Genomic DNA, 11,599 nt, shown 5'->3' on the forward strand with positions numbered 1-11,599 from the left:
GCATAGCGTACTGTTGCACCTATTTAGGCTATTGTGAGGGGTAATGTTCAGATTCCATGAGCTTAACCAGTGCTGCAATCTTCCGTTGCGAAGATATGGTCAATTCCAGATCACGGCTTTGCTAAGGAGTTATCTGCTTGTGGTACTTTAACATATCATGGCTATTTGTTTTCAAGAGCAGAGAAGGTAGCCAGTTTTCTAGGCGGCATTGAATCAAATCGACGGTGAAGGATTGATAGCGGATCCCCCTTACTTTCCGAAGTTTAATGGCAGGCGGGTCCGCGATTCCTAGTTTTCTTGAAACTGCCTTTGAAAACGTGACAGCACTGGGTTAATTACAGACCCCGCTATGCAAAAACCGGATACAGCCAGGGAGCCCCCGCATTCCACTTGTGGTTTAACGATGTCACTATTATGACATGAGCGCAGGGTTCCTAGCGGTGCTGGTAAACGAAGAGAAAAATGTAGTAGTGCAGAGATTCTACCATTTTTGAAGACTTGGTTTAGCCTGCTAATGGCCATTGGCTTCATGATCGTCTACACTAAGCTTTCTAATGTTCTATCCAAAGAAGTGCTCTGTTATACCTGCATATTCCCTTTCGTCGGCTTCACTGGTGCATTTGGGCTTTTTCTGTATTCTCTCAAAAATGTTTTTCACCCCCACAGAGTTGGCAGATAAGCTTCTTCGGATATTAGGTCCGAGCTTTTTGGGACTGGACATTTTGTGTGCTTTATGTCATGGAAGAGTCATGGGGAAATGTGGTTGTTTTGGGGTTTTGCCAATCAGATTACAACTGTTGATGAAACTAAACAGTTTTATCCTCTTTTTTGGATTGGGGATAAATGTAGCCTTAGTCTTCTTTGGTTGTACTGTGAAATATTTTTCACATCTCAGGAGAAACTAGGGACCAGGTGTCCTTGGCTGGGCTATATCACTCAGAGGTCAAGGCCTGGGTGGGGCTGCAGGAGGATCCATTTCTTCTGTAGTTGTGCAGCAGGGCATCCGCCATGGACATTTTCGTTTGGTATTGGACGTGATAAGCTTCAATTCCTGGTTGGCTGTCCACGACATTCCGTATCCAATTCGAGTCCTCTTCCAGGAAAACGGTTTTGCCGTGGGCATTGAGGGCATTCCAAAGGGGGCTGTCGTAGCCGAGGCCGAAGACGAGGAAATTGCAGGGGCTTCTCACAGAAAGTACTTCCAGGGTGAGATTGATTTCAGCTTTCTTCTGCTGGGGCAGGATCCTGCTCGTCGCGTAGTGCACAAGCGTCCTCGCAACCTTGTCCGGAAGCCACTGCTCCCGCTCAACCCCATGACCGGATGAAAGCGGAGAAGAAAAGGTGCCGCCTTTAGCGCCTTTATTAAATTCAAAATAAAACGGAATTTGGAAAACGGTGGTAGACGAGGAAGCCAACGGAGGTTGCAGGAGGAAACGGGACAGGTCTGACAGTGGTCGCAGATATATTGAATACTGGAGCTTGCCGGAGGTAGGGTGATCGAGTTGCCGGAATATGCATGGAGATGTATGGCTTTCATATGCATATGTAGCATGCCTTCAGATGCATGAATGTCCTGTAACAGGTACTTAGCCGCTCATTTATGTTTCTATAGGGTTTGAAATAGGAACTGCCATAAATTACAGGGATGCCGGATCGCATCGTGTTTTGCACTTTCCTTTTATCGCCAACTTGTCAGATTATTAACATCTTTCTTTTTTTCTTTTTTCTTGAAAAAGCACACCCATCTTCTGATATAGATATCATATATCGAGAACTTGACAGTTTAACATTTTTATCTTTCTTGGCTCGTCGCGAACGCATAATCTGGTACAATCAACGATAAGTATCGGGCAGGGCGGACTCGACGATCAGCAGCGACGAGGATTTGATGAGCGCGGATGAGGAAAGTGAAGGAAGTGAGCACTACGACGAAGCTGTTCCCACCTCCATGCCTGCCGCTGCACAGACCATCCGGCTCATCACACAAGAATCTTTATTGCGAGTACAGAGAGAGGTTCTACATAACGTGATAGATATCTTTGATGTAAAGGAACAACATGCTCGCGCACTCTTAATTCACTATCGCTGGGATTTTGAAAGATTACTTGATGCAGTTCCGGAAAGAGGAATCGACTGGTTGCTTTCACAAGCGGGTTTTGCCATTAGACCGCAATCCACAAATTCCGTAGTTACCATCTGTGAAGTGTGTGCAAACGAAGATTTGAAGGAGGGAGACACCACAATGATGGATTGTGGTGACACATTTTGCAATGTCTGCTGGACGCAGCACTTTATTACTAAGATAAACGAGGCACAGAGCAAGCGGAATAAGTGCATGGCTGCCGACTGTAATGTCATCTGTGACGAAGATATCATAAGAAAGTTGGTCACTGCAAAAGATACTGAAGCGGCCCAACGCTTCGATCGCTTCCTATTTGAGTCCTATATCGACGATTACGACAAAGTGAAATGGTGCCCTAGTGTTCCCAATTGTGGAAATGCAGTTTGTGTTGAAGGAGATGTTTACTGTGAGATCCAGTGCATCTGTGGACATCAATTTTGCTTTAATTGTTTGGCTCAACCACACTCTCCTTGCTCCTGCTACAGTTGGAAGCTGTGGGATAAGAAATGTCAGGACGAGTCCGAGAGTGTAAATTGGATTGTAGCCAATATTAAGTGCTGCCCCAAGTGTGGCAAGAGCGTGCATAAAGATGGTGGCTGCAACTTGGTGAGCTGCGTATGTGGCCAACCTTCTGTTGGTTGTGTGGTGGTGCCACTGGACGTGGGCATACTTGTGGTCGATATAAAGAAGATCAAGAGAAGGATATTGAGAAGGCACAACGTGATTCCAAAAGATACACACATTATTACTCCAGATGGAAAGCTCATAAGGATTCTTTGGAGCTTGAAGCAAATATGAGAGAATTATTAGCCAAAGAAATTCTTGATTTAGAAGGGAATGAATTCGATGTCCATCACTATAGTTGGCTAACAAACGCAGTGCAAAGGCTATGTAGATCAAGGCGTGCCCTAACATATTCTTATCCTTTTGCATTTCACATGTTTGGAGATGATATACTGGAGGATAAATTGACAGCAACGGAAAAAGAACTGAAACAGAACCTTTTTGAAGATCAGCAACAGCAGGTAGAGGGAATAGTAGAAAGACATTCAGAGATTCTTGAGCAAGATCATGAACGAGTTCTTATGGACAACCGACCGCAAATTATTGATTTTAGTGTCCTCGCTGATACATGGTGTAGAAAAATGTTTGAGTGTATTCAAAATGAATTGTTGCGTGACCTTGGGTTGACATCGCATTTCATTGTTCCATATAACTCCAAGGGTGTTCACATATTTTCAGAAAGATGATGGATATCACAATAATAGTTCATGATATATTATTCAGCTCCATGTATTGATCAAATCATTTGCAAGAACTTCCGGTTTATAATTTGTTTTAATGCAATGTTGTCATCTTAATGGTTAATCTTTTCCTGTTTACGTTTGGTAATCTTTGTTTTTCCGAGTCTCTCAAAGATTCGCTGTGACTTCTGTTATAACTAATTAATATGAATTATACAAGTCACGACACAAACAATGTACAATGTAAATTATAAGTTTGTAGGAAAGTAACTAATATGAGTTATACACGGCAAACCTTCCGGGTTTTGCATAAAATTTTATGAGAAAAGAATATTATGGATGGTCTTTATTAAGTGAAATATACAAAATAAAAACTTGTTACTTCTCATTATGGTAATTGGTTGTGCAAAGGCATCTTCTGCAGCACAGGATATATACAATTAATCTTGAAAAGCTCGTGTTTTTATATTGATAAATTATAATTTATTTGTATTTATGTAAGCCCAGGTTTTTATGCTTTTTCATGGATAATATTTTATGTTTGGAATCTGGATAATTCGTTCGTTATCTCGAGTATAATAATTCGTATTAAAGTTTTTATATATTTTTCCTATGAAGTAGGTGGTGTTATGGAGTAAAGTATGATGTGTAATTTTGTCATTTTCTTATTAAAGTTGGAATTTTGTTTAGGTTGGCTAAAAAAAGTTATACAATATATTTAAATGATGTTTGTCAATAAAAGATTTGCAAATGAAAAATTAGATTTCTCAAATGAAAAAATTAGATCTCTCAAGAATTAGATCTTTCTCAAAAAAAATTGGATCCCTCTTCTCTCATGTTAGATCAGTATTTAAGATACATCTTTAGAAATGTGTGAAATGAGAAGTAAGATAAAAATTACACCGACAATATTAAAAATTACATTTGAATATTTTCATTTATTTATTAAACAATGTTATTTGAAATGTTGATAAAAAGATATAACGTCTTGATGTTGATGTCAAAGCTATTGAAGTTTTATAGCCCAAGATAAATAACATGACACAGAGGGCATGTTGAATTTATCTTGCAACTAATCGAAGTGACACTTAAAAACAGATATATCATTATAGATGGAAATGCTATATAAAATAAAAGCAATGATTGGCATGAACAATAAAGGCTCATGAAAGAGCCACAATATGGAAAACTTTAGAATATTGAGAGGGATCCTAGAATAAAACCAAATTTCAGCTTACCAAGTAAATGATAGAAAAAATGAATAAAAACTATTAATGGAACAAATGAAAAAGTGGTCTCTAAGGCCTTCATAAGGAAAGATAAAATGGAAGAATTAATATAAGTTTAAAAATATTTTTGGAATAACGGAAGGAAATAAAAAATTGAAACGTTTGACTTTTTAAACTTGGAACAATGAATATTTTCCAAAATAAGGGATTAAGAAGAATAATATTTTAGATTATGATATTTCAAATGTTTAAGGAATCATAAGGGGTTTATAATTTTAATCATTTGATAATTAGTGATAAAATTTTGATGTATTGGAAGTTTTTTGTTAAGTTAATAAGGGTAATAATTGTAAAGTAAATAGTTTTTTCTTTTATATTATGATTTGATTTTTTTTATTGAAGAAAAAGAAAAACTATGTTGCCATTTGTTATTGAAAATTTTATAGAAAAAAGTAATGGAAAGAAATTGCATTGCAGAGGTAATGATGGCATAATACAATAATAGCTAGAAGAAAAAATGATAGATTCCATGCACCTAAAAACATGTAAAGGAGAGCATAAAATATGGATGAAAAACATGGAGTATTATGCATATTTTTATAAGGTGAAAAAAAGACTATTAAACAATGATAAGTCAATGTTATCATCATTGTGTAATATGAGCATGTACAATGTCGACAAAGAATGTGCCCCATAGAATACAACCATAATGAACTTAGTAATCACTACAAACTACACAATCAACTTTAACATTAAACAAAGAGTTCTATAGTACATATTACCTTAGTCAAATATTTTTTTCTTACACTATATGTTATATGTTGTTGCATTTATTAGCAATGAATGTTCACACTGGATATATATACATTTGTTTTGGATGATTGTTCTTAAAAAAAATTGTTTCATAGTAACTTTAAATATTGAAAATATGACATCTAAGAAACTATGCTTCAAAAATCTCGTAGTTTTAGTTTATGAAATGCCATGATTTCAAAATAGTACACTATGCAAGTGAAACAATTATGGTTAATACTTATACATTGACCTTGGTGTTGAAATATAGAAATAAATTTGACCGAAGTTTTGAATTCTTTTTAATTTTATTTTTAGTAAATGATAGAGATCGGGAAGATGCATTTTACCACTAATGGGCTAGAATGTATTTCTATGATTCATAAGATTTCAGTATCTAAATTTAATATAATACATATAATAGACTTAAAAATTCCCTAAACTATAATGATATTTAATATGAAATTTGTAATATAAATGATGAAGTGGTTAAAACAATTCCAATTTGAAAAAAATAACATTTCAAAAAAAAATCTTTAAATTTATATAAAAAAATATGTTATTAGTTAAATAATAATAATAATAATAATAACTATTATTATTTTAAGAAAAAAAGCATATTTAACTATAAGGTAATATGTGGTATTGAACCCTTTGTATCACATTAAAGTTAGTAATGTAATTTTTTACAATTATGTAGTTAATTATGATTATATGGTGTGGCTTACATTTTCTTTCAACATTGTACATGCTCTTATTCCATAGCAATAATGATATTGACTTAATTATGATTATATGGCGTGGCTTACATTTTCTTTCAACATTGTACATGCTCTTATTGCATAACAATAATGATATTGACTTATCATTGTTTAATGCTTTTTTACACCTAAATTATGTTTAGTACTTCATGTTTTTCATCTATATGGTATGTTTATTTTCCATGATTTTAGGTGCATGAACTCTATAAATAAACATCTATATGGTATGTTTATGGGATGTGTGGGAGGAAAAGAGAAAAGAGAAAGCATCGTGAAGCATGCAAATTTTTGAATATTTTATGTTTTTGGTCTCACACCTAATATATGGGGAGAAATTAAGGCATATTATGGATATGTTAAGGAATTAATAAATATCACGGTTATATGATTCCTTTAGTCGTATAAATAATTTTTGGGATATGTGAAGAAAAATTATGCTACTCTCATGCATGAAATGTTCAAATTCAAATTAATTATTAAATATTTCCAATGGTATTTATATCAAAATTAAGCATGAAATGGGTAATGACACTCTTCTTCATTTTGTAGAAATATTTCATTTTTCCCTATATTTTTGGTGAGTTAGAGTTATTCCATTTATGAAAGAAAGTACTATGTCCAAATGTAACTTTAAAGTGTTGGTAAAAATTGGAGAGGTATTTAGACTTAAATCTTACTGGATTGGTGGAAATAAGGCATGTGTAGAGTTAAACATACCAAAAATGAAATATCATTATTGTTATGTAATATGAGTATGTAAAATGTTGAAAAAGATAGATACTCACACCATATAGTATATTAAACCTTATAATTACAAAAAGTTATATAACCAAATTTAATAGGAAAGATAATCTTCAATACTACATATTACCATAATCAAGTATGATTTTTTCCCTTAAATTATATTTTCTTTACCTCTGTTGCATTTATTATACATAAATCATGATATTACAGATACAACTAGTTGAAAGTAAAATAATAATGAGCTTTCAATGTATATCATATATTACCATAATCAACTATGATTTTTTTCCCTTAGATTATATTTTCTTAAACTCTGTTGCATTTATTATACATAAATCATAATATTACAGATACAACTAGTTGAAAGGAAAATAATAATAAGCTTTCAATGTATATCATGTATGCAAGTCGACGATATCTATAAAAGCATCTCGGTAACTAACTAATTTGGACAGCATTTTTTAGTTAATATATTGCTTGTTTTGGACAGCATTTTTTAGTTAATATATTGCTTGTTTTTTTCTTATTTTTACGTCTCTTTAGAGTACATATTTGAGAAAATAAGTCAAATAAAAACAAACCATATTTACGGTAAACTGACACTAGACTAAAAATAGATCTTCATAAAAAAAAAGAAAAAAGTGAAATAATAACTTACTAAATAGTAAACAAGAGAGAAACGCTACAAACAAATAAAAATTGAATATATATACATTTATTTTATAGGGAAGTCTTTTAACGAAAGTATCTCACTTGAACTACAAAGTATATGTACAAAATAGATGTACAAAGTATATGGCAGGTAAGAAATTATGCTTAAAAAAATAATAGTTCTATTTTTTTGGAATGCCATGATTTCAAAAGCGGTCATTATACAAGTGTAAAAATTGTGTTTAATAGCTATATATAATTGTTAAAGATAGTATATTACAAAAATCCACATGCTGGTAAAACTTGTTTTTCTTCCGGTTGTATCATGAAACTTTAATCTCATAGTGTCAATTCTTGGTGATATGAAAAAAAAAAATATGCCAAAGAGAGGGGAATGAAGATATGAAACAAAAAAATATGCCCAAAGAGAGGGGAATGAAGATTACTAATTAGCAGCAAAGTGCAGAAAAGGAAAAGATGAAAAAAAATCATTTCTATTTTATTTTTATTATTTTATTATTATTATTATTATTATTATTATTATTATTAAGCGCATAATGTAAGTGAACTTACATTTACTTATGAAATCATGTCTTTTTTTATGTCAACAATGATATTGTCCATTAAGATTGTAAAGTCTTAGTTATTAAGAACACACATAATATGAAACTAATCCCTAAGATGTTTTGTTTGTATTATGAAAAGGATATATGGACAATTTTTGGAAAGAAATATTGAAGAATATCCCTTGGAAGGGTCAAATTTAACTTTCCATATGCATCCTTGCCTGTACACTACAGATTATGCTCATAAGAAAATAATGTTCTACAACCACACTTTGTGCAATAGATCATGTTATCTAGTGGGCACTCCATTGTTCTAATAAGCTATTTACACTCATTGCAAAATCACTTGAATAGTGGGAAAAACATATTAGTTAGCTTGAGTACTCTAGTAATTTGTAGTAGCTTGTTTGTTGATTGACATATATACTTACTAAATTTATGGTGGGTAAACAAGGTTAAAAAAAATATAGGGGAACAATCAAATAATTGCAAAAAAGGAATAAAAGGAAGGTTATAAAAAAGTGAAGATGCAATTGCTTGTTTGGACATTTTCTCTTGTAAGAGTCTACAAACAATGTTTTTTTGATTCATCATTAGGTGGCTCAAAGAAACTTGACATGTGTGTATGTTATGTGACCCTTTTGGGCCACTTTGAACCATATTTTTGAATAAAAGAATAATTGTGTTTCTACATGCTATATTTTTTCTCAATTTAGTGTATTTTTGTCTACATGGTTGACTCATATCAACCTCCTAAAATTTGAAGGGAAAACTGCAATTAATCGCAATAAAGAGAGCACGGAATTATGAATTATTTTAAGAAGAACAACAAAAAGGAGGGAAAAAAAGGCAGGAAAATAACAAAGGAAAACAAGATGTAAAGACTACATAATATCATGATAGTGTCATTGTTCATTTCACCATCTTTGAAATATATTTCAATTTGAATATTATTTTGTTGGCATCTTGTAGCAAGTGTTACAAAGATTCCAACTAAATAATTTGTATGTGCTTCTAAAAGTTCAACAATTGTGCTATTTGGAGTAAGGAAACATTCATAACATAACATTGCTATCATATCAACAACAAAGCTTGGAGTCAATGAGATGTAGTGACTAGAATCACCTCTTTCATTATTGATTTTTTTCATGACGTTTAATCATGTTATACGAACAATGCTACTAATAGAGAAGTAGGACAAGATTTGGCAAATTAGCTTATTATTATGTTGACAATTATTGTAAGTTGTACATGTACATCAACAAGATCAACATGTATGCATTAAAAAAAATTTGGTAAACAATATGTTGTAATAGAAGTAGGGCCATACAATATTATGAAATCTCCTTCAAAATATTTTGTTGAACTTCCCATGTAAATGTTAGTTATGGACGACAAGATTGTATTTTCTTTTGCTTTCAAATATATATATATATATATATATATATATATATATATATATATATATATATATATATATATATATATATATATATATATATATATATGATTGCATATAAACTATGTAAAAATATATGCAGATACTTAGGCATTTTAAACTCTGATTGTGTAACTTAACCATATCGCAACAATCAACTTGAGAAATGCATATCTATTGTTAAAAAAATATAGTGATTCTATAAATATATGCAAATAAAAGAGGAATCATTGTTCAAATTTACTCATTTCCATTAAAAATGGGGTACACAATATAAGGCTATTGAACTGGATATTAGAACACAACTTATGTAGATCCCTTCTTTCAAAAATATGCATTGGAAGAATCAAATATGTAGTTCAAATGACAGTAACCCCAAGATTTGATTAAAAATATCCCAAATTATATGTAAAGGGTTTATATTCTTAATAATAACTAAATTGAATTAGAGTAATTGCAAGCATAAATTATTGCAAATTTCAAAGAAGGTTGAGGAAAACAAACAAACTAGATGAGGAAGATGACAAATCTCTAGCAATGGTTACTATAGCATGCACTACCTACATCTATATCAGTCTTAATGAGTAAACATTATTCAAGTTAACATATGTCTATTATAACTAAGCACATAACCAAATATGGTTAAAATGAACTCCAAACCATCATTGCTACATCCACATCATTAAGAAGAGTATAGTGGAAGAAACACAATATCATTTCAATTAGGTTTAATCACTAATTCTTGTATCAACAACCCAAATTATATGCATAAAGACATAGTTTTTTATCACTATTTATATTTGAGCATAGTAACTTGATGTGTAAGATCAAAGCTATGGAATGCATAATAAAAAAAAAGGAGGAAAGATTGAGGGATTTTTTTTTTTCATTCATACCATGTGTCACTAGGAAAAAAGAAATGTGGTGTGTTTTCCTTTTCTAGGAAGATACAATAGTTTTAATTTGTTAATTTCCATTGAACCTTTAGTTGTTGCAACTGTGAAAAAGGCTTGAGGTGCACAAGCAAGAAAGATGAGAAAGATTCCAAACATAGAATATTATTAACATATATATATATATATATATAGAGAGAGAGAGAGAGAGATAATAGCTACTTTAATGTTCATAAAAATAAAAAATAAAAAAATAAAAAATAAAATGAAATATATAACTGTTGGGAATTTACTGTTTCATCTATGAGATTTTTGTATTTTGGTCAGTTGATCTTGCTCCTCATCCTGGTCCTGATGATGAACCTAGATCTAGGTTTGAAACGCATCGACCCTTTGTTCTCTATGTGATTTCTCTGGAAAATATGAACATTATAATATGTTCTAAACTGTGAATATATCAAAGAGAAAAAATGTTCAAAAAAATACAAATAATTAAAAATGAACATCAAACAATCTTTATCTCACATAAATAAGTATATTGGTTAAAGGAGTCTTAAAATAATGCAAAGAGATAAAACACAAATGATTGAATTCATTTTAAAAATGTTAATGTTATTACTTTGACATATGATAAAATATTAAGTGCTAAAGACGAAGAGAATTAATGAGAGGTAAAAAACAATATATGGAATAAGGGGAGTTATTTTCTCTTGCTATTCTAAGTTTCTTTTATTTTCTTCTTCTCAAGAAAAGGAGAAAAAGAATAGGTATATGATTGGAACCATTTGTTGCAAAGTTCAACTTACATGCAAGCTAGCATGAATTTCATCATGATCACTCCAATATGCTTCCAACAAACCAACTTGACAACAAACAAGATAAATATTTTTCCAAATATGGTATATTTGAGATTTTGAGCTTGAAATGCAATTGTGTGTCAATTCTTGCAAGTGAATAAATTGCATAAATTCAATTAGCTTCTTTCCTCTTTGGCTATTTGAAAGATGTCAACATTGAAATCAACAATAATAATCAATATACAATCATGATGTAGAATGTGTAAATTGGCTATTGATATTTTTTCAATGATTGTAAAGGCAAGGCTAAAAGGAGTAACATATATACTCATCATGCAAATTGGTCGTACTACATAGATTTG

The 11,599-nt window shown here is 31.7% G+C and overlaps 1 pseudogene; it reads left to right on the top strand.

The window, feature by feature from the left end:
- The first annotated feature begins 514 nt into the window (after nucleotides 1–514).
- On the top strand, nucleotides 515–3,372 carry LOC149190792 (putative E3 ubiquitin-protein ligase ARI2; annotated as a pseudogene).
- Nucleotides 3,373–11,599: the final 8,227 nt, after the last annotated feature.

The sequence above is a fragment of the Pinus tabuliformis genome, chromosome 3_1 (genome assembly GCF_031772625.1).
Source record: "Pinus tabuliformis cultivar Carrire ecotype Pingquan chromosome 3_1, CPIR1, whole genome shotgun sequence".
NCBI classification, from domain to species: Eukaryota; Viridiplantae; Streptophyta; class Pinopsida; order Pinales; family Pinaceae; genus Pinus; species Pinus tabuliformis.